The 26388-nt window shown below is 41.6% G+C and overlaps 1 protein-coding gene across 2 annotated transcripts in view; it reads left to right on the top strand.

The window, feature by feature from the left end:
• Positions 1–7453: 7453 nt before the first annotated feature.
• Positions 7454–26388, top strand: part of SNAP25 (synaptosome associated protein 25) — a 90228-nt gene continuing 71293 nt past the window's right edge. For both annotated transcript variants that reach the window (XM_037811598.1, XM_037811599.1), the window contains exon 1: positions 7454–7607. The gene's annotated coding sequence lies outside the window, so the exon portion shown is untranslated. The remainder of the gene's footprint in view (positions 7608–26388) is intronic.

Below are 26388 nucleotides of genomic sequence, written 5' to 3'. Positions count from 1 at the left end.
AAAACAGAAAATTAATATTGATAAAATACTATTATCTAATCTAAAGATCATATTCAAGTGTTGCGTACTGTCTCATTAATGTCCTTTTTTTTCTGTTATAGGATGCTTCCAGGATCAAACTGTGTTTAGTAGTCATATCTTCTTGGTCTCCTTTAATCTGGAACAGTTCCTCAGTCTTTTTTCTTTCAGTCATTTTTTAAGTTAGAGAAGTTGTAGGTTTATAGAAAAATCATTCGGAAAATATAGAGTTCCCATATAACACCCCTCACACACAGTTCTCCCTGCTATTAACACTTTGCATTAGTATGGTAACTTTGTTACAATTGATGAAACAATATCATTATAATTTTACTATTAAATATAGTCCAGAATTTACATTAGAGTTCACTATGTTGTACAGTTCTATTTTTAAAAAAAAATTTTATTCTAGCAACATACATACAAACTAAAATTTCCCCTTTTAACAATATTCAAATATATAATTCAGTGGTGTTAATTGCATTCACAACGCTGTGCTACCATCATAACCATCCATTATGGGAACTTTCCATCACATCAAACAGAACTCTGTACCCATTAAGTATGAATTCCCCATTCTGTACCCCCACCCCAGCCCCTGGTAATCTGTATTCTAGTTTCTGACTCTATGAATTTGCTTATTCTAATTATTTCACATCAGTAAGATCATACAATATTTGTCCACTTGTATCTGGTTTATTTCACTCAACACAATGTCTTCAAGGTTCATCCATGTTGTTGCGTGCATCAAAACTTCATTCCATTTTTATGACTGCATTATATTCCATTGTATGTATATATCACATATTATTTATCCATTCATCTGTTGATGGACACTTGGGTTGCTAGCATCTTTTCGCAATTGTAAATAATGCCACTATGAACATCAGTGTGCAAATATCAGTTCAAGTACCTGTATTCAATTCTTTTGGGTATATACTTAGAAGTGGGATTGCAGGTCATATGGTAATTCTATACTTAACTTTCTGAGGAACGACCAAACTGTTTTTCCACCCCAGCTGCACCATTTTACATTCCCACTAACAAAGAACAAGCATTCCTATTTCTCTACATCCTCTCCAACACCAGTTATTTTCTGTTTTTAATTGTAGCCATTATGTTGGATGTGAAATGATATCTTATTGTGATTTTGATTTGCATTTCCCTAATGGCTAATGATGTTGAGCATCTTTTCATGAGCTGTCTCATCATTAATTATGTAAGAGAAGAAAAGAGTTATAAACAAACAAACAAAAAATACACGTATACTGTCTTTTATATTTAGCAATGTACTTACCTTTATTTGTTGTGATGGTTAAGTTTATGTGCCAACTTGGCTAGGTTATGGTCTCCCATTGTTTGATCAAGCAAGCACTGCCCTAATTGTATGTGAGGATATTTCATGGATTTAAATAATCAGTAAGTTGATTGCATCTATGGCTGATTACTTCTACAATCAACTGAGATTGCCTTCAACAATGAGAACTCTCATTGAATCAGTTGAAAGCCTTAAAGGGAGTACTGATGATTTCAGTAGAAGAAGAAAGAATTTCTATCTCTACTTCAGTCAGCCAGCTTCTCCTGGGGAATATTAAGATACTTCCGAGTTTGCTATTTTGGATGGCAGAACATCTGGTGAGATTGTTAATTGGAAGTATAAGAAGAGAAGCAGATTCACAGAGAGCAGGAATCAACTGATGCATGTATATGTTTAGTTTGAGATTCCTTTGAATCATCCTGATGACAGTGTCTAGTAAAAAGCTAGAAATATGAAGTTTACAAGAGAAGGTAAGATGAGACTATGAATTTGATAGTCATACATATCTAAGTGATAGTTAAACTCAAGAGCATGGATCCTAATTTTTTAATACAGCATGTGAAGGAGGGAAGGAAGAGGACACTGCGTTCTCTTGCCGTACCATGTTCAGTACACTAGCTTGGAAGACCAATCGGTATTTTGTAGTATGTGATAGGAGATTTAGAATGGGAAGTTCTCAGTACCTATTCCAACCCCACTCCCAACTGGCTATGTGATGTAAGAGCCGCATGTATCAATTTGGAAGTAAATAATAATTACTATTATATATACCTCAGAGAGTTGTGGGAATAAAATAAGATCACGTATGTGTCAATGCTTTGTAACTTGTACGAGGCTTTACAAATATGAGCCGTTCAATCTTTTTGGCTTAGAGTATAGCAGCTTTCATGGTGGAAAGTCAGGACACGTTCCAAGGGCATATGGCCCCCCAAGGGGGTTGGTGTGGGGCTCAGGGATATGTCCAGTTTAACCTGCTGGGGACCACAATTTTGCCACTTCAGCCCATCTGCTATGGAAAATGAAGAGCCAACACAGAAGGGAGAAACAGAGGTAATGGCATCTAATAAAGAAAGCTTTAGGAAGTGGAAAGAGTGGTGCACAGTGTCAGGTGCACCCAGAAATCAAGAAAGATGAAAAGTCCAATGAACATGACCAAGAGATCGATGATGCTATCCACCAAGGTATTGGCGTGTGCCTTGCCCAGTCTGGTGCCTGTCAGCTGACAGAACTGTCCTGCCCCTCACTCCCAGCACCAAGAGAATGGTCCCAGATATCCTTCCTCCTTTCCCAGCATACCCTGGATCATTTATTTCAACCCATCTCATCCTGGTCCTCATCCCTAGATTTCCTAGCCCTTGGGTTCAATTCCTGTTTAAGATCTCATATCAACACCAGTGGTCCACTTTGGTGTTCTGTTAGGACTTCTGGTTGACCCTCTCAAGTATATTTTGAATCCATCTTTTGACCCAATTCTTATTTAAGCTGCTTCTTAGATATCAACCCTTGAATCCCTCCCTTGATTGTCCTTTTGCACTTTCTTCCTTTGAATATATTGTTTCTGTTTGCCACAGCTATCACTCTACCAGTCTAAACCCCTCCCTTGGAATTCATCTCAACCACACCTGTGGTCAGTGATGCACGGGCTCCCTCCATTAGCAAAGGGGACCCTGAAGCTGCTATTGAGAAAACATAAGCACGAACCACAATGGGTTGAGGCAGAGAGGTTCGCCGTAGAGGGAGGGTGTAAAATCTGAATGGGGCCAGAAGAGTCTGTGCTAAAGCATAGTGATTATGAGCTTGGGCCCTGGGGTTCACATGCTAGTTGTACCATGATTAGCTGTGTCCTTGCACAGTTATTTTAAAACTCAATTCCCTCCTGTTTTACCTAGATCACAATGTATTTCAGGTACAAGCACATGGCACGTATTTGGATACTGAGCAAATGAATGAATTAATACAGAAGACACAAAGACTCAGAGGCATTAAATGATATGCATCTAGTTAGCAACTAACAAAGAACTCAGTCTCTCCATACTGCCAATAATTAGAGAAAGTTAAAAACTTATCAAACTGATAGATTTACTTTATTTAACCAACACTTCATAGTACTCAAAAAGTGCCAGACATAATTCTAAGTGTTGCACAATTTCCCTGTAAATTGGCTATAATTATTATCCCCATTATACCTATGAGAAAACTGAGGTACAGTGAGGTTATGGAGGCTATAAGATTCTTTAAAGGTTTACAGAGGGAATACTGTGATCCCTTTCAAATAGCCTTTTTGAAGTTTGCTAATCTTGACTACCATTTTCCCCTTCCTTCTGCCCCTGATTGTCACAAGGCTCCTCCTCCCCACTTGCCACAAGGCATGTATGTCTCAGAGTTGGGGAGGGTCCTAGGTTGCAGTCACCTACAAAAGAGAGCCTGAAATGTTAATGCGTAATGGAACATGGGTGTGGGAGCACCCAGCCTCTGACTAAAGAGCCCTCCCCTCCTTCCTTCCTACAATGCTGCTCTTACGAAAGAACAAAATGTTATTTAAAATTCCGAGTGTGCTGTCTTATTTTGCTTCAACATGGCAAGCCAGAAACAGAAACCAATATCCCTGGTTCTCTTTCTACCTCTCTCAAGATATGTCTCTACCTCAGAGGCTCGAAGGAACAACAGCCTGGAGAATTTAGACCTGGGGCATTTAAGCTTTCCCAAGACACTATCAGGTCACTAGCTGTAAGTGGGGCAGGAACTGCGGTAAGAGCTAGAAGAGCATGTAAAGAGAAAGTGACAAACAACATCATGTGAGAAACAAACCACAGAATCAAAACAGTTGATCTGTCAAACTGTATTCTTGTGCCCTCCTCCTGTGCCCTCAGGGTGATTTGAAACATTTTTACAGGGTGCCAGGTGTGCCCCAAGGAGGACTTTGTAGGGATTGGTTCTGAGCTGGGCTAGTTCTAAACTACTCCCAAGTTGACTTTAGATTTATATGGTAGTTCATAAAATGATTTATTGTATTATCCCTTATGAGGTTGTAATTTTTGAGTCAACCATAAATTTTGCACCTTGGTTAAGAGAATACAAGCTAAATACTTTGGATCAGAAGCTGTTACAAACCCGAATACTTTGGGGCCTGGTGTACCAGAACACTGAATTAACATAGTGTAAATAAACATCCTACAGAGCAGGTAATTTTCTCTTTTCTCATGGACTGAGTTCCTAAGCATTAGCTACTTAAGGTGTTGGCTCTTTATAGAAATAACTCACATGCAGCTGAATCATTTTGGAGCAAATTTTCCATCACCTTCCTTCTCTGTGTGATTCAAGGCTTTATAGACCCTGAGTAAAATGAAAATGCTGGTAATCAATCCTACTGGCAAGAATGGCTGTGGCTGTTTTTTTGTGGGTTTTTTTGTTTTTTTGTTGTTTGTTTGTTTTTAAATCAAGAAATGAGAAAACCCTGGGGGGCCGCGGCAGGGGTGGGGGGCTGTACAGGGGGGAAATCTCACTATCATATTCAAAATACATGTTGGGCTATCTTTCATCCTTAGTAGGCTTTTTAGCTCCAAATGGACCTAAATGTCCAATATTTATGTTTCTCTGCTACCTTTTCCAAAGCAAGATGAAGAACCTCTCAAACGCATCATTTTCAACACCAGCACAGGGAAATGGAAAATGCTGTCACCACTGCCAGATAATCTGTAGAGCCTGTGGTATTTTCTGTGACGCCCTGAATCTGTCTGACTCTCATCTTATCTGTAATTTTTAAAGATGTCAGTGTGGGGCATCAGCAATTGAAAACTCAGAACACGTAGCCAGTCCCTCCCCGGTTGACTTCCACACAGTTTTTGCCTGCAGGATAAACTCCCGTTACTGACGTAGTTACTTTTCAACTTTTTTTTTTTAATCTGGAAAATCCCCTGCTCCCCTCCCCCTCCCTCCCGTTCCTTCACAAAACTTGCTGCCTGAATGACTTCTAGTCTGATAGCCCTACACATATTTTGTTTCTCCCCACTGCAGTTTTCCCCTCTCCCCCAAACTTCTGCATGCTGCCTTGTTTGTGTGTGTCACATTTTGGAAAAAATCCTGACTATAAAAGATTTTGCAGTGCCACTGTATTTATCACCACTTCTCCCACCCCATTCCTACTTGCTTTATAATGAAATTAACAATCATAGCTAGGAGAGTTTTACTGGCAATTAAATATCTAAGGACCATACAGATTTTGATTTTCTTGTTCATTATTGTAGAGGAATCTTAAATGTTTAATAAATATTTAAGTAAACAAATTTCAATAGCATGCTTTATTTTAGGACTGCAGCTTTAATGAAAATCCAGACACCATTTATTAATTATTATTGCAAAGATTAATATTTCAAAATACCCTTTGGGTCAGAGGATCTTTAAGAAAAAAATGGCTTCTACTTATTTCCAATTAAGGCATCCTTTATTAAATTCTTCCAGCTTTGCGTCCTCTAACACAGTCCCTTTACAACTGTTTTTACTCCTTTCCTAGGGTCTGTATCCCTCCACCCTCTCTCTTTTTCTCCAATCACGTGCAATTAAAAGCCTTATAACTGCTCAAGCTTGGCTCTCAGGCCAGCGAACTCTGTGTGGGTGAGGGGTGTTGGGATAGGGGGGCTTTTTATTGCATGTTGATTTTCAGAACCCAGCTCTGAATGGTTTCTTCTAAAGGAGACAAGGAATTTCCATCATCTAAAAGAGGCCATCAAGTTTTAACACTACAAGGCACGATTTCTAATCGCATCCTTCCTGGAAAAGTACAAACAGTTCCTCAGCCGACGTCCCCCACCTCCCACGCGCTCCCCAGCTCGCCCTCCCCGCGGAGAGCCCCAGGACAGCCTCCCCAGCACCTGTGACTCATCCGAGGCTGCCACCGCGGAACCATTTGCATACCCCCCCCCGATCACCCTCCCCCCAGCTCTCCCTGGTCGCCTAATGTACAACAAAGGAGGACGGTTAGGATTATTGCTTTATGGTTATTATTTTTAATCTCTTATATGAGCAGCAGAACTATTCTTTCTTGCCCACGTCCTTTGGGGATCGTCAGAATGCCCCCGAGTCAGCCTCTGTCGTTACCCAGGGTTTGCGCACTGAGGGAACCACTAGAATTGCATCTCGTCCAAGCCATCCTTGATCCTGCAGTCCTCCACCTTCCCCCGGAAGTCTGGACGGTTCTGTAAGGCTCGTACTCGCCTCCGTGGACGATTCTGAAGATACCCAACACAGAACGTCAGGATCCGATCTCACATTCAACGGAGAACAGCGTCATCTGTTTTGCCCTCCGTCAACAACGCTACTCCAAGCCTCAAGCCCTAGCAAAGCGACGCTCGTTTGGTTAACTACCCTTCCCTCCCCTTTCCCCCAACTCATTTGATAGCTCTCGGCGATAATTGCTCTGACGTACTTGAAAATAACGTGTGCGAGTCTGTCTCTCCAGCTGACCACATTAATGCGAACTCCAAGCCCTGGATGCTGCTTTGATAAAATGAACAAATCACTCATAAAAATAGCAACCCACGTAGCCTGGCCATATATGGAGCTGGTGAGGGTTGACAGGGATGCCCCTTCGGACCTTCTTCTTTGACGAAAACAAATCGCAGCTGAAATCTAGCTCCCCCAACATCTCTCCCCGCCATCACCATCTCCTTCTCCGCTTCTTCTATCTCCCCCTCCTCTTTCCATGAGTCAACCAAAGACTCAACAGGGAAAAAAAGTACACACACACACACACATACACACATATGTATATGTATAGACACAATATCTAGAATACAACATATACACCCATACATACATATATTAGTACACATATACAAACACACGTGTGTGTGTGTATAACAGAAAAAGTCGCCAGATAGATGTGTTTTCCCAAGACCGTGTATTAATATGGAGTCATAAGAATCGCCCAGTTCGGGAGTTTATAAAAGACTAACATACAAAGGCTTCAGTAAAGTGCGCCGGGAGCTGAGTCAAGCGCTCGGCACCTCGCGGCTCCTCCCCTCCCACCCGCAGCCTGCGTCCTCCCTCCGCCCTCCCCGCCTCATACTTCCTCCCCGCCCCTAGAGGAGCAGGCTATTAAAAGCTGCTGACGTCAAAGGGACGGCCATCTTTGATGAGGGCAGAGCTCACGTTGCATTGAAGACGAAACCTCGGGGAGGTCAGGCGCTGTCTCGCCTTCTCTCCCTGCTCGGCGGCTCCTCCACACTTGCAACCTGCTGGGACCCGGCGAACACCACCCTCTGGAGAAGCCCAGGTAAGGAACCCCTTCCCTGGTCCCGGTACTGGCTTTGTGTGGCTGCATTCCCAAAGAGGACCACAGCTGGGCAGATCAGGTGGCCTTGGGCAATACAAGTATTTGTGCACCTAGGGTGCGGTATTCCGTGTGTGCGCCTCTGGCTAGACTCCCGCCTGGGGCTTTATAAAGTATTTTCGAGGTGAGCTGCTTGGGGAAGGGATGAACGGGGACACTGCAGATGGAGCAATGGGAAGGAAGCGTGAGGATACGTTCCAGATAATAACTTACTCTTTTAAAACTGTGGTGGGACCCTCTCTCTCTTCCGTTTTGCGATGCAGTTTTCAGAGGTGTTTGGGCTGCTGCCGTTTTGTTTTTCTATAGACAAAAAGAAAAGAAAAGAAGAAAAAATCTGTTCTTCCAACCCTATTATTATGACTGTTGTCATTAGAGTGCTATTATCCAGTGCAGGATTAAGGGGAAGGCAGGTTGTGGGCGTTGGGGAGGCGAAAAGAGGAGAAGGGGGTAGTTCCCGCCCCGGGCAAGCTGAGCTGCTGCAGCGACAGCAGCCTCCATGCCCCCACGGACTTGATTTATGCCGCCTGCTCCACGTCAACTGCAGGCTGGCGGGAGGCGGGCGGTTGGTGCTGGGTGGGAGGGCTCTGCGGAGTGCTGGCGGGGATGCGTTGGCCTCGGGTACTGCGGCGGCCCTCACTCAGCACCCTGGACAGCAACACAAAGGGCCCGCGCGGGCGCCCGTGACCCTTCAGCGGCGGCGATGCCTGGCCAGGATGAGATGTGCCAGGGCTGGAGGACAGATTGCCTGTCTGAGACCCGGGTCTCACAGAGACCCTCAATAGAGCAGGCGTAGTAGGTTAAAAAAAAAAAAAAAATCCTGCCCGCAGGGACTCCTTTGCAGGCAATGCCTTCTTCCTACACACCTCCTGCACAGCTTTTAAAAAAATAAGTCTACTTGTGGAAATCTTCTGTCGCCCTTTATTTTAGGTAGGAAATAAACACATTTCTTAAATCTGCATTTACCTTCCTATCGGATATCAAGGTTTTTGGTTTGTTTTTGTGTTTAACACAGAGCGGGTATTGCACTGCCTACTGCTCTTGGGTGGGCATGAGTGGGATATAAATGAAGACGCCAACATTGTCTGCTTATAGGAGTGATCTCTCCATATATATTTCTGTTTAACAAAAATTTGGGGATAGCTGAACTAAGCATAATCAACTTTAAGCATGAATCCCTCTTCCTCTTCCTTCTTCCTCTACCCTTGTAACTATGCATGAACACAAGCACACGTTCACAAAACTATATTTTCTGGGAAATATTTACAGGTCCTAGGGAGTATAAATTTAACTCCTTTAGCTATGATTTCAGAATTAGTGGAAGTAAATGTTTTCTAAGGATGTTGGTTATCTCAGGTTGAGAGCTTCTGATTTGACAACATTGAGACTGGTCTTCCTCAGGTGAATCCAATTGTGTCCTTCAGGCTAATGCAGGTGAAAGAACCATGTTTTAGACTGAAACTGGACTCTGGCCTAAAAATCTACTGCAATTTCTATTGTAGCATTGCGGGATTTTGCTGAGGCGGTGATAAGTACTTGAACCATTTTCTACTCTGAGGCTTGGAGACTGTAAACCAACAAAAATCATCACAAGAATATTTTTCTCTGTTTGATGTAGACAAAATTGACATAAAATGACAAGGAGTAAAATTGTGCTTTCTGAGTAAATAAGAATAACAGTGTCATATGTAAGAATATGTAAAACACATTAAAGAAGTGCCATCATAATCCTCTAAAAAGCCCCAAAATAAGATCTTGGGACGTGTTTAGTAATAATTCCAATCATCTGTATACTAGAGGTGCTAAAATGTCCTATCCACATAGGTATTTTTGCTCCCAGCTATTTATTTTCTAGTGCTTCCCCCTCCTTTTATGCGTAATTATATATTTCATATATGCATATTTTGATCTGTTACTGTGCATGGATGTAAAGTTATTTGGTTGGAAATTTACTTGAATGTGTTACTGCATGGAAGATGTTCATAACTCTCCAATCTGCAGAAGAAATAAATAACTGTGTTTTAGTGATTGAAGTGGGGGGAAAAAAGATGGGCAGGAGTATTTAAAAATGCTTTGACTTCATGCTGTATGTCCAGAGAGCTCTCTGCGTAGTTGCAGCAAATGACAAGCCTAACGCTGCCGGAATTACGTGCTTGGATATTAGTAATTACTGCTGGGTTTGTTTGCTAGTGGAAGATGGGGGTGAAGAGGGAGGGGGAGGACTGCAGTGAATCTGGCAAAAGGCTCAGTGCTGGGGGGAAGAGGAGATGTGCACAATTATGGAGTTAATTCTAGGATAGTTTCCTTCGAAATTAAAGAAAATCATAATTGAAGCATGAACTTAAATTTATATTGTTGATAAACTTCAAAAAAAAAAAATCAAGGGAGCACCTATTTAAAATTTTGAACTTTAAAAATCCAGGCAATACAGTAAGAAGAGCAGGAACAGATGAAAACGTTTGCACTGACCCTCTGATGGTACCTGCTTATTTGTCTATTGGCATTTTCTGCATTTCCCACAGAGGCATTCAAATTATAAAACAATCTGAAATCTTCCTAACCTCCTCATGATGATACCACTTAAGCATTCACAATTTTATTTTTACTTTGTTAAACACGCACAACCACACATGCACATACCCAGTACAAACTGTCCCTTAATTAGCTTGTCTAAAAACATTCCTAAGCTCCAAATGTTAACCCCAGAGTAGTGGTTATCAACCAAAAGCAGTGGCACCTTTCTGTGTAGCAGCTGGCCTTTAGTAAAATGTGTAGGTTTTGAAGGATTAGTAGAAAGAAGTAAGAAAAGTATTCTGGGAAAAAGATTGATAAAGGAAATATGAAGCAGAAAAATAGATAAATCTGATTTTTAGACAATGCACTATGAATAAACTAGTTTTCTCACATTATAGGAACTGTTTTACAATTTTATAAAGGTAAGAAAATTGAGTTTTTCATCCCCCGCACTGGATATGCTTCTGCAATGTCATCCCTTGTCACTAGGGATCAACCTGATAGGAAGATATTGATTAATCAGTGAACACTGGACATATAAATGAACCCCATTAGGGATATAAGCACTCAGGGTTATGTGGTCTTTGGCCTCAAGAAGTTGAACATCTAATAATCTTAATAAAAGTAATAATAAAATTAATAAATGAAAGAAAACCCAATATTCACAGTGAAAGAAAAATAGTGAGGGCATATATAATTAATTGCCTAGTGAATGTGATTAAAAAATAAGGAGGGTAAATTCTCAGGAGGGCAAATAACAGTGAACTAGAATGAACTGGCTTGTGGAGGTTGGAGAGAGGTGGGGCAGGTCTACTAAGTAAAAATTGCTGTATAAACAGAACCCCAAGTTAGGCAAGCCCAAGCTATGGTCAGCAAACCCTGAAACTGCTCATCCATTTGTCTGGTGTAGAGATCTCATGTGGGGGAATATACCAGAGCTAAAGTCAAAGCCTGCTACGGAAGGCTTTGAATGCCAAGAGGAGGATTTGATACTTTGTCCTCAAACTAAAATTGATTTCTGAGCAATATAGATGCCGATATTACAAAGCAACCATGTCTTTTTTGATATCCAGGAATTGCTATTGACAGGGTGGATTAAATTTGTGTGTTATTCCAGAATAGAGGAGAACAAATTGGTATCATAAGGGAAGATTAATTTAAAAGAAAATTAATCAGTCCTCATTTAGATAAGACCACTCTTTAGGAAACACGTAACTACGTGGACATATAAGCCCTGCCCAGAAGTTAATTATGACTTTATTGACTAGAAAGAATTATTCAAGATGAGTATATGCCAGAGAGATTGAAAAACAGGTCAGGAATCTGGTGATAAGTAGTCACCAGAAGGTACAATTGAATGACATACACTGGACAGGGCGCTGTCTTCCACACTCTGAGTATTCTGCATTTTCAAATACATTGACAGGACTGATGAAAAAAGATGCCGGTTTTTTCTGTGCATGTTTCAGGCAGTCCGACAAATAGAACCAGCCCCAAATGACTAATACTGAAAAACAACGATGCTCTAGTAAAATTTTGGAAAATTGGGGAGAGGCGAGGTTGGCGAGGTTGGCAGTACATCGTATTTCTTTTCTACCAACCCGTTGACTTTTGCTGATTACCCTCACTTCTGAACTAGACCCATTTCCTTTTTAATCTTGTGGTTACAACCATCACAGCAGAGCTTCAAAATTACAGATGCCAGCAGAGCTGCAGAACTGAACTAGCCAATGGCATCATGTGGAGGAAGAAATGACTGTTGCAGACATAAACTTTATAGCTATTTCATTCCCAGCTGTGAACTGTCAAGGGACTACCCCTATCTGTTCTTCACCAAAACACTGGCAGGGGAGGCATCTGTGTGATAATGTTTTGATTTTCAAGCCAGGGAAATTTGGAGGTAGTGACGTTTGATGCTTTAGGAGGAGGTCAGGCTAGTGGTTACTGAGTCCATAGGGCCTTTCAAGCGTCTGGTGAGAGGAAGGGAGGAGATGCAACAGGGCATCGAGGAAGCAGGACATGGCAAGTGAAGAAATAATTGAAAAGAAATTAGTCTTACAAGAGGAAAGACACTTCAGAGAAATTTCCAGAGAACCCCAGCTGCCACTAAAGACTCTTCAGAATCACTATCATTGCCCTAGCAATAGTAGTTCCTCTTTTTTACACAATTTTCTCCACAAGGATCTCAAAGCATTTCGCCCAATATAGAAGTCCAAGCAGTTTCTAACTTACTTCTAAATGAAGGTTGCAAAACATAAGCCATATGAATTCAGATATAATGTTACACAACACTTAGCCATAAATCTGAATTAGAAGGACACAGATACCCAGTTCAGTGATTAATCTGAATAGGCCCATGGAACAAAGAGTGAGCCATTCATTCTAAAAGCATTTACCTGAAGTAGCTTATTGAATCCTCATAACACCCCTGTAGTCAGCTTACTATTATTATTTACATATTATAGATGAGGAAACTGAGGCAGAGCCAGGATTGAAATGCAATCAGCCTGATTCCAGAAACTAAGCTCCCAAGATTATCCGTCTTCTTCATACTGGTCAAATGAGGCACAGAGAATGTACATGAATTTTTTTGCAATGTCTTCTCCCCCTCCGTGGGCAGCCTGGTGTGACAGCGAGTTTGGAGACCTGGTTCTAGCCCTATAGCAACTGCTTGTAATTTTCTGTTTTGGAATCACGACTTCTTTGAATAAGTCAGTCAACCACTGTTGAACTCAGAATGGCAGAATAACAGAGTGGAATAATTTTGTCCAATATTCCTACCATTCAGAAGTCAATGAAATCAGTGCTGAAAATAGCAATAGGCCTGGGTCTAGTGACCACCTGGTCTCAGCTGGAATTGCCTTAATAATGCTTCAGTAACTGACCTGGCTCCACATCTTAAGATTAAATACATCCATGCCAATTCCTTAATTTGTGCTATAATGGCTTTGACATCATCTTTCTGAAACCTTAAGTCATCACTGCTTTGGGTATCTTCTTTCCTTCTCAGTCCAATTTATATACTTTTCATAATTCATCTTTCAACCTAATTAATTGTTTTTTTATTCCTTTCTAGACCTCTTTTTGGTCTTCTCCTCTTTCTGACTTAAGGCAATTAGCTGTGATCTCACTCCTCCTCTTTCTTCCTCTGCCACTTAGAAAATGGAAAAGAGAAGCTTTTATAGAATCTGTGCGCTCTTAAGCACTTCAGAAGTGACATTTCCATATGACCTGAATCACATGATGCTGGTAACCAGCTCAAAAACTAATCCAGTTGTGAGGATGAGGGGTAAAATAACATTTCAAGAAAGCTTTAAGGACAAGGGGCAAAGTGAGGAGGAGGTTTTATAACCTACAAGATTTAAAGTTCAGAGGCCAAAAAGTTGTGCCACTAAGGCAGCTGATGATGCACTATTTGTTCATTAAATCCACAGTCTCATGCAAATTAAATCCACACACCCCAGAAGAGACTTGACTTCCTTGTCACAAGCCCATTCCTATTGCAGATTTCAGCGTATTTCCACCAAGGTAAAGCAAAAGCACGGCATTACAAGAGGAAAACATAACCAATTTGTTATTGCTGACTCACAGAGGTTAACCTCAGCAGTGATTAACTGATGGTAGGAACAAATCTGTATCCCTTGTCCCAGAAAGACAGGGGGAAAAATCCTGTTTAAGGATTAGTGTTTCCTTTGAAATGCTTAGCAACCATTCTAGAGAAACTCAGTCATTGTGAATTCCGATGCCTGCTCTGGATTGATTCTGAATGGCACCTGCCCTTGGGTTATGGTTTGCCTTCTTTGATCATGGAAAAAATATATTTGATCCTCTTAGCTAGAAGATGCAGCCAAATTCTAATCCATGTAAAGGAAGAACAAAGCTAATTTGTTTATTTTTTTTTCTTCTTCCTTTGTGTTTTTGTTGTTGTTTATTTGTTTTGGTTCCTATTACACAAAGATCACTAATTCTCATGGCTTGAATTGAGACTGCACTTTTTGCTGACTCACCAGGTCTTGCCTTGCAAGATGATTCATTTTTATACTTGAAGAGCAACGATATTTTCCTACTAAAGTGGCAGGTTCTACAAAATGACCATGTGGTCCCAACTTCCCCATCACTTCCTATATCCAAATGATGCTAGTCAACAGATTTTGAATTTGGGAGATGACTTTCCATGCCTCTGGGCTTGAATGAGTGCATTCTGTCCTTTACTGATAACAGCAAGTAAGCAAATGAAAGCCTCTTAGGTGCCCCCCTCTGGCCAGAGTTCAGCCCTGCACTCTCTCGTCTCATCCCTATTTGAGAGAAATCTTGCAGTCGAGCTCTGAGAGTCCTGCAATTTCGCCAGAGTTCCTTTTTCATAGAGATTCTCAGACCAAATTGCTGATCTCCATTATTCACCTTCACCTTCTGTACAGTTTCAAGAATAAAGACTGAGAAATTGCAAAACACTGAAATTCCCTGCAGTTAGTCCTGGGTTAGTCTGACAGCTAGCCATGGGTAAACCACACTGGGACTTCTGCATGGATAAACAGAAATAGAGGAAAATAAGTGCCAGAAAGCCTGCTGAGAAGAACACTGGCAAATGATTTCGATATGCAGTAGTCCTGACAAGTGATTTTTTTTTTTATTTTAATAGGAAACTCCATAGTAACTTCACTACAACACTAAAAATCATGATAGTGCTCCTGATTTATGCCAGGGAAAATTGCTGAATGTGTCCATTTTACCCAACTCCAAGATGACTGTCCATGTGTTCTTCAAACATACATTAACTATCAATTATGGCATTCTTAATTTATTTATTTATTCAACAAATATTGATTGAGCAACCGTCATGTACCAGGAAAGCACGTATTATCCTGGTTACTGAAGATACAGCTGTAAATAAAATAGGCATGTTTCTTCCCTCAATGCATTATGTTGAGCTTCCCCTTTTGAGGTAGTAAGATGCATTATTATTTTAGAAAACACATTTCCTATGTAGGGTCTTCTTAGAATCTAAGACATTGGCTAAACTTAAAAAAGAAGCTAGCTCTCTATCCAAAATATGCAATAGATTTAAGGTTTCTAATGAGTAGTCAGTTTCCAAAGACAGATTGCTACACCATAAACAGAAATATGTATTAAGAACCAGTCTCAGTCTTCAGGGAGCTAAATAAATATCTAGGATATACCCTAGTATAAATGTGTCTCCATTTAAATGGCAGTCAACTAGGATATGGTTAAATACAGGTCTTTATACTAGGATTCCAGTCCACTGGGACGTCTTCTTGTGGAGACCATTTCCCACCACTTATGGGGAGAAGAGGTCAAGCTTCAAGAAACACAGTGCCTCCTAGGCCAGAGAACCTAGCCCCAACCCTAAAACTCATGGAGCAATGGAAGACATGGTGACAGTGTCCTTTGGATGCAGTCCCTCCCAAGCCAATGTACTTCCCTCCTATGATAACTCCCTATTATTGCACAAGGTTCAGAGATTTAAGATCAAGTATAAGTAGTGCTAGTCCCCACCACCACCACCACTGCATTTAGAAATTTACTACACCATATTAATGAACAATGCTCCCATCTCCTTTCAAGATTTATCATGTTGTTTCATAGTTACCTACTTATGCTTTTTTCTGCCTTAATAGACAACGAAAGTCTTTGAGAGCAAGGGCCATATCCTAACCATGTTTGAATCAATGTCCATAACAGTGCCTGTTGCATGCCAGGTATGCAGGAAATGAATGAGTGAATGGGAATATCAGCTACCTCTTTGCAGAGAAAAGAATTCTACCACTGTAAGTAATTCTGCCTTTCGTTTATCAAATGTTGTGATCAGAACAACTCAGGAATCCCTGTATAGCCCGACTTGTAGATTTACCCTACAAACCAGAAAAAAATTGTCTCAAGGAAGAACTTGGAATCACCTCAACTAGCTGTCAAAATTTGACAAATAATTTATAATTCTGCTGTTTTATCACCTGTGAGTCAGGGGTTATAATACTAATCAAGGATCAGAGGATTCTCAAGAAAAGCATCACTACAAGTAGGTTTATATTTCAGAGATGAAAAATCATTGTCTAAGAATGATTTGAGTCAGTTTCATGTATAAAGCCAAGCTGTTAACCATTCATAAAATACAAAAAGTTTGTTAATTTTTATTGAAATTTACATAAAGTTAAAATTCTTTACTGTTCACTAAGATAGAAAGGATATTTTTGATGCCATGTCCACATATCCTTTGGCATGTATATTATAGTCACCAGGGGAGTAGACAGGTGGCTTTGGCCACCTTTTGTCTTCAGAGTCATATATTTGCTGCTGTCTTATTAGACTTGGCATGATGTACACCAGCTCTCCATGTTGATCTGGCTTTCTGAAAAGTGTCCTCCACAAACACTGATCTTTAATAGATGTTTTTTCTTTCAAACAGCAAGTGTCCCCTTCTCTGGGAAAAACAAATGAATCTAGGCACGATATGGTAAATCCACTCCATTTATCTTATAGGAAAAAGCCACTACCAATTGAGCACTGAATTTTGCATTTCTTTCCTCCCCCCACTCCTTCCCATGAAACAAGTCCAAAACCACTAGTCAGTCACTCAACAACCTGCTTTCTCCAGCTGAAAATGAAGACACCACTTGACCACAAAGGAACAGTAACAAAATGAAGTCCTCTCATATGCTACACTTGACCCTTGGCTTATCGCTTAGAATTCTTTTCTCTGTGGTCTAATTTAATTTCCATGGTAACCTTAAAAGAGTTTGGGCACTTATCTGACTACAAATTCCATGTTTTGCTCCACTACTCCATGAGTTTTTCCCATGAGTTTCACAAAATCCACTGAGATCTTGTAGCAGAAAGCATGCTTCTGACGTGTAGAACTTAAATCAGCAAAATCCAAATAGTTCAGGCCTCTGCACCAAAAAGATTAGGTGGGATATGGTGATATGGGTATTCAGAGGACTCTAAGTGCCCAGACGAGGTGATTGAACAGTGGATTGAGAAGTGAATTTAGCCCAGCTCTGTCACTTTAGTTATTTGACCCTCAACAACTTACCTAATCTGACTGAGCCTTAAGCTTCACATCTGTAAAAAGAAAGCAATAGCTGCTAAATGTATGCCACATAGTTGTCATGAGACCTAAAGGAGCTAATGCTTGTGAAGTATTCTGATACATACTTCTCTCTGGGTGAGAGGAAGAAGACTGTTCTTATCATGGTCTGTTATTTGTGATTTGCCAAGCCAGATTTTCCAATATTCTTTATTGCAGATTACGTGAAGACCATATGCTTCTTTTCCTCTTTATAATATAGAGTTTGCTTAAAAAAAACAACAGGTCTTGGTATCACATTAATTTCTAGCTTGAGCAGCAAGCATGGGAAAATGTGTCAACAGTCTTCAATTTTTCTATTTTGGGGAGGATTGAAAGATGCATTTGAATAGCATCGCTATTTTGAGAACAGCCTCATGATTCTCAGGATAGTGTTTGAAACCCAAAGATGCTCAGTTATTATTTCACTAAACACTAGCTCTTTCTTGCTTAATATCTTGGGTTCTAAGGCCTTTGAGGAGTTAAAAGAGATGCTCTGTTAAAATTTTCCTGCTATTCTTTAGCTCATGGAAAAGAAATTTGCTGCAAATTTGAAACTGCATCTGTTGGCTTCCCAACACTGATCTTCCCAAAGAGTGGGGGTTCCGATTTTATGGAGCAAGGTAGAGTTTGAGGAGGCTTTGAGGAGGAGAAAATGGTTCCTTCTTTTTCCATAGCTAATAAGGGGAAGAATCTGAGTTGAAACTGCATCTGTTGGCTTCATTTTGTATTCAGCTTTATGTTAAGTTTTTGTTTGAGGGGGCCTTATTAAATATTGTGTGTGTGCATGTGTGGGACACCTCTATAGTCGTGTCTTGGTATGTGTCTCACAATCTGCAGGCAGAGAGATGCAAACAGAGACCCAGTCTTGCAGCCAACCTTGGATATAAGATTCCTACCTCACTGCCAAAACCTTTAGCTTTATTCATAAACCAATAAATATGAAACCTGTATAAGCAAGTTATATGAACTTTGAAATGCATGCTCTTAAGCCACATTCTCAGAATGTTCTTCAGAGTTGGGAAAGCAACCCTGTATCCATCAATAACTTCATAGTCTGCTTTTAGGAGAATTCCTACAGGACAAGAAAGCTTGGTTGGGAAATTTTTTTTTTTTTTTTGAAACTCATGCTATCTTTTGAGCATCTACTACGTGCTAATTACTATATTATTATCTATCATAGCTAGTGTTATATTTAATTTCTCCAGCAACCTCCTGAATGGTGGGTGTTATTTTCTACACTTGACTCAGAGAGGATAATGTATGGTCAAGATACCTGCCAAGGATTCTAAGATGCTCATTGCCACCCTGCCCTTTCCATGTTGATATATAGACAGGAGTAAGTGATTAAAATATCAGGCTTTTTGTTAAAGCTGCATTGGAAAAAAAATGGTTTTAACCAGCAGCCATTATCAGATTTCCTACTGCTTCCTAGTTCCAGTCTAGACATTGAGACCCACCAGAGAAAAGATGCAGAGACTTACGTAGTAAGACAGAAAGCTAGAAAACCATAGACTCTGTCCACCCACCCTTACCCCCACCCAAGGGGCAGAACCTGCCTCAGGAAGCCTGCACCTTGGAGGAGCAGAAAATGCAAGCTTGCTGTGGGCAGGCAGATCCTGGAGAAAAAGCCAAGTGGGGCTGAGCTAGGCTTGCTCACTGCCTATTTCCTGTCTCCTAAAGCATTTAGTCACACTCCTCCTTTGGGAGAGGGGAGCAAGTGAAGGAAGGGGAATGGTAGAAGCCACCTTCCCAACACTGATCTTCCCAAAGAGTGGGGGTTCCAATTTTATGGAGCAAGGTAGAGTTTGAGGAGGCTTTGAGGAGGAGAAAATGGTTCCTTCTTTTTCCATAGCTAATAAGGGGAAGAATCTGAGTTGAACTGAAGATCCAGGTGCAGTGCTACTGACCTTCCACAATTAATGATTCAATACTGTAGGACATTGGTTCTCAAATGGTGGCACTTGGACCAACAGCATCGCATCTTCTATGAGTTTGTTAGAAAATAATTTCTTGGGCCCTTCCCCAGACCTACTGAATCCAAAACTCTAGAACTCTAGGGGTATGCTTTTTTATCAACTCCAGGAGATTCTGATGCACATAGTCAGAAGCACTTCCCCAAGATTTTAGTAGCCTTTTAAAGTGTTCCCATCTATCTAAAAGTGAGTCTGATGAGGATGAGGTGTTTTCACTCTTCTCTGTCTTACAAAAGCTTGGGTACTTGGAGACAGAAGGGCTTCCTGGGCCACTGGATAAAAGTCTCTACTCACTCTTCTGACTTGGTAATAAAGATGCTATTGTTCATGAGAGTGGGTTTGCAGGATGAGGAAGGTGAGTGTCCACAGAATGAGGAAGGGGAGCTCGGATGGGGGCTAGTGTTCTCCTTCATTATGATTTGATTCCTACAACAGTAGCTCAATGTCTGGATCCCAGAATCTTGTTCCCAAACTTACCAAAACTTAAAATCTCACCAAATGACAGGAAAGCCCTTTTCCTTCTCCTGCAGTCCCAACCTGCAGCCTCTGAGGAATGCCAGAAAGAAGGAACCTACAGTTAAAAAGATAAAGCAGTTTCCATCCCTCCTCCTCCGGGCCCCACTGTAAACCATCACAAGGGGACAGAGGGGCCTGGCTAGCTTCCATTTCTGCCTATCACCTGCAATTTCTCATTTTCTGCCTTGGATCAGAGCATCAACTATCCCTAGGGAAAGGATCCTCTTTCACTTTGCCCTTCTTTTCTGTCCTCTTCTCAGGTAGAATTATAGACTTGTGGAGCTGGCTCAGACCTTAAAAATGGCATTTTTCAAAATGATAAATCAAATCACAAGGCCCAGAAATAAATTATTTACCCAAGGTTGCAGGGTGAGCATTGCAGCCAGGTCTCCTGACTCACAGTTCAGTGCTCTTTCTACTGCCCTGAACTACCTTGCTACTTCTTCTGCCATCTCTTCCAAGTTTCTCTCCTGCACAGGTCCGTTCTCCAATTGGGAAATCTCTCCGTCTGTTGTTGCTCTCAGAGGTTTCTGGCCTGAAGAGGTGGCCCAACCTCCTCAAAGCCGTCTAAGAACATTTCCATGATTCTAAGCTGCCAGGCAGAAATTCCTGACCAGGTTGGCCACATTGCTTAGGTCTCTTTGGGTTTTGCATGTGACAAAAAAAAAAAAAACATAAATGGTTTATGCAAAAATGGAGGTTTATTGGCCCAAAGAATCTAAGTAAATGTTGAGAAGTCAGACAAATCATGGGATGGGCAGAGAGGTAGCTGGAATTTAGGAACAACTCAAACCCAATGTTCAAATGCTATCAGGGTGCTCTTTCTGCCTCCTATTCCTGCTTCTATCTGTCCATTGACTTCAGTCTCTCTTGTCAAAATACCACCTCCTCCCTCTACATACTAGAAACATGGACACCCACAAGCTCCCAATTTGTACTTCCCTTCACATCCACTATGGGAGAAGGACTGACATCTGTTGTCTGTACCCCATGTTCAAAAATCCAAGGAGGGCCCTGATTGGCCCAGCTTGGGCCAGTTGCCCAGCCTACACCAATCCATTGTGGGTGTGGAATATCATGTAAGAATATGACAGCCCCTGCTGGAACCACACAGTTTGATTGGTGGAAGGAGCAGTTTCAAGGCTAACACAATAAACCCCCTTCCCTTCCTGTCTCCAAAAGCCTGGGTTGGCTAACAAACCACTGACAACTGCTCTGTTGCTTTGGAAAAATAAACTACCTCATCCTCAAGAACAGGGAAACTTAACAAAAACCAACAAGAGTCTTTCCTGGCTCAGACTTTCCTGATCTATGGGATGTTCCTCCTCATTACTCATCCATCAAATATGTATCATGACCCTACTATATGCTAGGCAGTGTTCTAAGCAATGGGACTAAGCAAAGAACAAAACAGACACTATCCCTGATCTCACAGAGTTTACATGATAGTGGAGAATGACAAACAATTGCTACTGCAAGCATGGCTTTTTCCAATAGGAGAGCCTACCCAATCCAGTGCTACAGAGGAGAAACACGTCTTTCAGTGAGAAGGTGATTTTATTGCAAATGCACTGGCAAGGAACTGGAAAAATCTTCCCAAAACCAGTTCAAAGTGAGGAGGTGAGTTAGGGTTTTTATGAGTAAAGGAAAGGGGGTTGGGGTCAAAAACTAAGTAATGGCTGCAAGATACGTTCTTGTCAGGTCAGCGATGATGCTGGATCTTTGTGAGGAGGGCCCAGGCAAATTTCTCAATTCTGTGTTGTCTCAAGCACGTCTTATTGTTCCACCTTCAGTGATTAGATTTAGATATTGAGGTGCAAACTTCTATGTGCAGGGTCTTCATGACTCTATTCTTAGCTGACCAGCCAGGAATATCCAACTTGTCTTTTGAGGAGGGAGTCACTGATTCACTGGGCCACAGGGTGTTCTTGATATTATTCTGTTATCTTATTCCTGTAAGCAGAACTGAGAGGGTTTGGTCAATGTCCTTCTGGGAACTAAGTTCAAAGAGTAGACTGTTAAGCTGAGCTAGGGTAAGCATATTTTCCAGCTGTCACAATGGCATGAATAAAGTAATGCAGAGTAAGGGAATAGAGTACTGATTTGGAAAGGGTCATGAGAGAAGGCCTTTCTGAAAGGTGGCATTTGAGCAGAGACCTGAGTTATCTAGAGCTTGCTGTCTTGTATTCCCCACTCACTCTCCGCTTTCACCAGAACCCCAGCACTTGATGCCATCATTTACCATCAATAAAAATAAAGTGAATCTTGATCTGAATAAAATAGATGTGCTTTCCCATCGTCTTCTTATTTGGCTCCCAGACCTCAAAACCAGGTGCAACTCATAGATCCGGGGCACAGAGCTTGGAAGTGACTTCATTAAATCCAAACAGCCTAAAGTGGCAGAAATTAGGGATAAATCTGATCCTCTGGTCCAAGATGTTTCCCCTCTGGCTCATTGTGTCCTTAAGCTTCACAGTGTTACGTGCATGGATATTCTGATGAGCTGGGGCACCTATGGCTTCTGTAAGCAGAAGGACTCCCCCATTGGAGTCAAACCAAGGATTCTGACACAGGCTATTAAACTAGAGGGTAAATTTGTCTTCAGGCCTAAGACTCACACCACTAGTTCCTTCCATAGCTACTTAGGGTTTATGATATGTGAGCTTCATGAGAACATACACAGCCCAAATGGGAGAAGAAATGGCTATGACCTCCTTGTCCCAGCCAACTATAATATGGAACACAGCCACAAATTTCCTTGGACATGATGAGAAGAGGGAAACACTCACCAGATCCCATCTTTCCACCAATCAGCAAAAAGGCCCAGCATAAAGCTGAGTCATCTTTGGTCTAAAGAGAAGGTGAATGTTCGGGGTGGTCATGTGGTTGGATGAGGAGATGCACGAGTTCTATGTGAGGCCCCATAGACCCTGGGAGAGGAAGACCTGGGTCCAGAGATTCTGCTAGGCTACAAGGTCTTGCCTCTAAACCAGCAAATTCAGGTTCAAGATCATGTTCTCATTCTTCTTGCTGTAGTATTCTGGAGTCTAATAACTGGTTTTTCTCCTTTTTGTTGGTTTTATTTATTTGAGGTTGCCCTCAACATCACTTTCCTGGGTGAGGCTTTCATGCATCATTAAATTAGAAATTAAGTCTCCCATGTTAGGACTTGAGACTCATGTGGATTTGATATCTTTTTCCTCACCAACTCGACTAACAACTCTGCCCCCAGTCCACCAGAGTTGGCCTCTCAATGAAGTGGAGAAGATCCCCTTGGCCGTTTTTTAGGTGCCTCTTTGGAATTGCACAGGCTAGTGTGCTAGTGATTTTCAAGAATGTGGTAGTGATTAACAAGAACCATGTTCTATATAGACAGACTAAAGTTTTACCGGGTCACCTACCAAACAATTGCATCTGTTTAATAACTTTTTTTCTTTTTTCCACATTGTTTCACCACTATAATCTAAATTTTAACTTTATGACAGCTCTGGGAAGATACAGGATATAGAAATCACCATTTTCAGATCTGGAAACTGGGGCATAATTAATTTGACTGCCCTGGTCACCTACTTAACTGATGGCAGAGCCAGCTCTGGGATGAAGGTTGACCAAACATCCAGTTCCCCAGTCTTGTCCTTAATCCATGGATGGAAAGCTAGTAGCCCACAGGTTATCCACAAACTTATTTGGCCATTGCTGGACTTGTAAATATCTTTAACTTGAATGCCTTAAGGCAGGGTCTTTCCTCTTCAATTTGCCACAAAGTCTTACACTACTTGTCTTTATTTACCTGGTCCTATCAGCAATTTTTACTTTCTTCCCAGCCCCTGTAGGCATTTGAGTTTGTGTCTTCTGCCTACCAAAATTATGGCATTCTTGCCGGTTCTCTGATCTGCCAGGAAAAACTGGGTGAACACCTGGCAGAATCAGATATGATTAGACGTTGTCTGAGTTTGTTGCCTTAGCTTTTTCTTATGGATGTCTTCATAGTGATGTCAATATTTTGTAGACAAGGTTGGGCAAATAAGCTGCACTAAACAGATCAGCCAAGTTTTTTGATCTGAATAGAATTCAAGAAGTCTTAGGGTTTTTTAACTCATGGACCCTACTGCCAGCCTGGCGAAGTCTATGGATCCCTTTTCACGGTGATACTTACAAATGTCTAAAGTAAAATACATAGGATTACATAGAAAGTCAATTATATCGAATTGCAGCTATCAAAATATTTTAAAAAACAAATATGTGATACAGTAATACATGGTCTTTTGAAATTAAAGCATTAAATAACAAGTTTTAGTGGTGAGTCTAATAATTACCATAATTTCAAAGTGGTGAAGAGAGTATATGACATTTTGCGATGTCCACAACATCTATAAAGTGATATGAAAATATCTTGAGATTTCCACTGGTGAGAAATCAGTGTTTGGCCCCCCCTCCACCCTCTGGGTAGTCAGGTGGGAGGAAGCCAGTGGAGTGAAGGGAGGAGTGGATTCCCATGTCATCTAGTTACCAGGGATAGCTTGGAGACTGTTCCGGTTTGCTAATGCTGCTGTTATGCAAAATACCAAGAAATGTATTGGCTTTTATAAAGGGGGTTTATTAAGTTACAAGTTTACAGTTCTGAGTGTCAAAACTAAGGCATCAACAAGATGATCCCTTAACTGAAGAATGGCTGATGGCGTCTGGAACACCTCTGTCAGCTGGGAAGGCACGTGGCTGGTGTCTGCTGTTCCTTTGCTCCCAGGTTGTGTTTCAAAATGGCTTTCTCCAAAATGTCTCTGGGTTTCTCTTAGCTTCAACTCCTGTGTATCTAAGCTTCAGGGTCCTCTCTAAGCTTCTCTGGAGCAAACTCTGGGCTAGGATCTCCAAACATCTCCAAGCATGTCCAAATGTCAGCATCATTGTCAGCTCTTAGCTTCTCTCAAAAATGTCCCTCTTAGCTGCTCTGAGGTCCTTCTGTTTTGAGCTCTTTTATAGGACTCCCAGTGATTAAATCAAGACCCACCCTGAATGGATGGGGTCCATATCTCCATGGAAATAATTTAATCAAAATAGTTTCACCCACAGTTGATTGAGTCACATCTCCATGGAAACAATCAAAAGATTCCAACCTAATCAACACTAACATGTCTGCCCCCAGAAGATTGCATTAAAGAACATGGCTTTTTCTGAACGACATAATATATCCAAACTGGCACAGAGACCCTGAGACAGTTCTCTTTCGCTGTGTAACAAACCATCCCCAAACGTGGTGGCTTAAAACAGCAATTGTGTCCTATTGCTTGGAGTGACTGGGTAGCTCTTCATTTAGCTGGGGTCTGGTTGGTTCAGGATGATGTCAGTCCCATGCCTGGTGGTTGGTGCTTGGTCTCAGCTGAGGAAACAGGTGTGTATGGGCCACATGGTTCTTTCTCCTCATTAAAGGACAGCCTGGGCATTATCATATGGTGGCAGGTGCAGAGTTCACCAGAAAAAGCAAGAGAGAGTGAGCCCTAATATGCTGGCACTTTTCAAGTCTCTGCTGAAGTCACATTTTCTGTTGCCCCATTGACCAAAGCAATGGGGTCAAGCCCAGAGTGGTATGGGAGGGGACCACCAAAGAACATGGACACTGAGAGGAGAAAAAAAATCTACCACAGCCCCCGCCAATCTTGAGAGCATAAGTCAAAGGAAAAGCTCCTTCATCTTCACAGGCTGGGCCCTGGGCAACTTTCCCTGATTGTCAAACCACAGAACTTAGATGTGTGTTATTATCCTCCAGCCACTGCAGGTCCCCCAGTTCCCTCCCCAGATAACTTGGGGCCCTTGGGTTTAAGTGTGGGATATCCTTGGGTCCAGAGGGCTCTGGGAACATCTAGTGCATCTCTCCAAGGTTGCTAAGCAATCACAGACCCAGGTGACTGGTAAATTCAGGCGGGAGACAAAAGGAAAAATTTCTTGTCTGAACGTTGAGGATGTGTAAGCCTTTCTGGATTCAAACAGGGAAAGAACACATCTATTTCTTATTGTTTTGTGATGGTGTTTCTGTATCTGAAACCTCACTTGGGCCTGTCTTGGTGAGGGCAATTGTATTTGAAGTTCTTTCTCTGTCCCTCCAGAAGCACTTGCGTTTAATTAATTGCCAGAGCTATCCATAAGGGTAAAACCAATTCTCAGCCAACCCTCAGCCCAATGAGTGCTTTGGAAATGAAATGGGAACTCAAGGGAGGAGGCAGTGGAAAAAACCCTGAAGGCTTTTCAACTGTGCTGCTGCGTCATGAAAAACAAGCCAGGCAGCTGCATCGGGGCCTCATAGCGGGCCCAGCCTGAGCCTACCTCGTAATGATTCCATAGGTTAGCAGGGGACCTCTGACTCACCTGGCTTCTAGTCAGGCAATTCCAAAGAGCATTCTGAGTCCTGGCTGGTACATTTTCTCAACTCTCTTCAGATTTCAGATGGCAGACCCCCGAGGATCAGGACCTGGGCAGGAGAACAGTGAGCTTTTTCAGATCCTACCCCAGCTTCAGTTTCCTGAGCCCTCAAGGAAAGAATTTAAAGGTTTCTGAATTCTTAGGTCTATCTTAGATCCAGACCCTGAGACAAGGATGTGAGTGCACAGATTTTATTTGGGGGATGATCCCAGGAAGCACTGGTAGGTGA

The sequence above is a fragment of the Choloepus didactylus genome, chromosome 19 (genome assembly GCF_015220235.1).
Source record: "Choloepus didactylus isolate mChoDid1 chromosome 19, mChoDid1.pri, whole genome shotgun sequence".
Taxonomy (NCBI): Eukaryota; Metazoa; Chordata; class Mammalia; order Pilosa; family Megalonychidae; genus Choloepus; species Choloepus didactylus.
The sequence above is the reverse complement of the archived record's forward strand: the minus strand, read 5'-3'. Positions and strand labels throughout refer to the sequence as shown.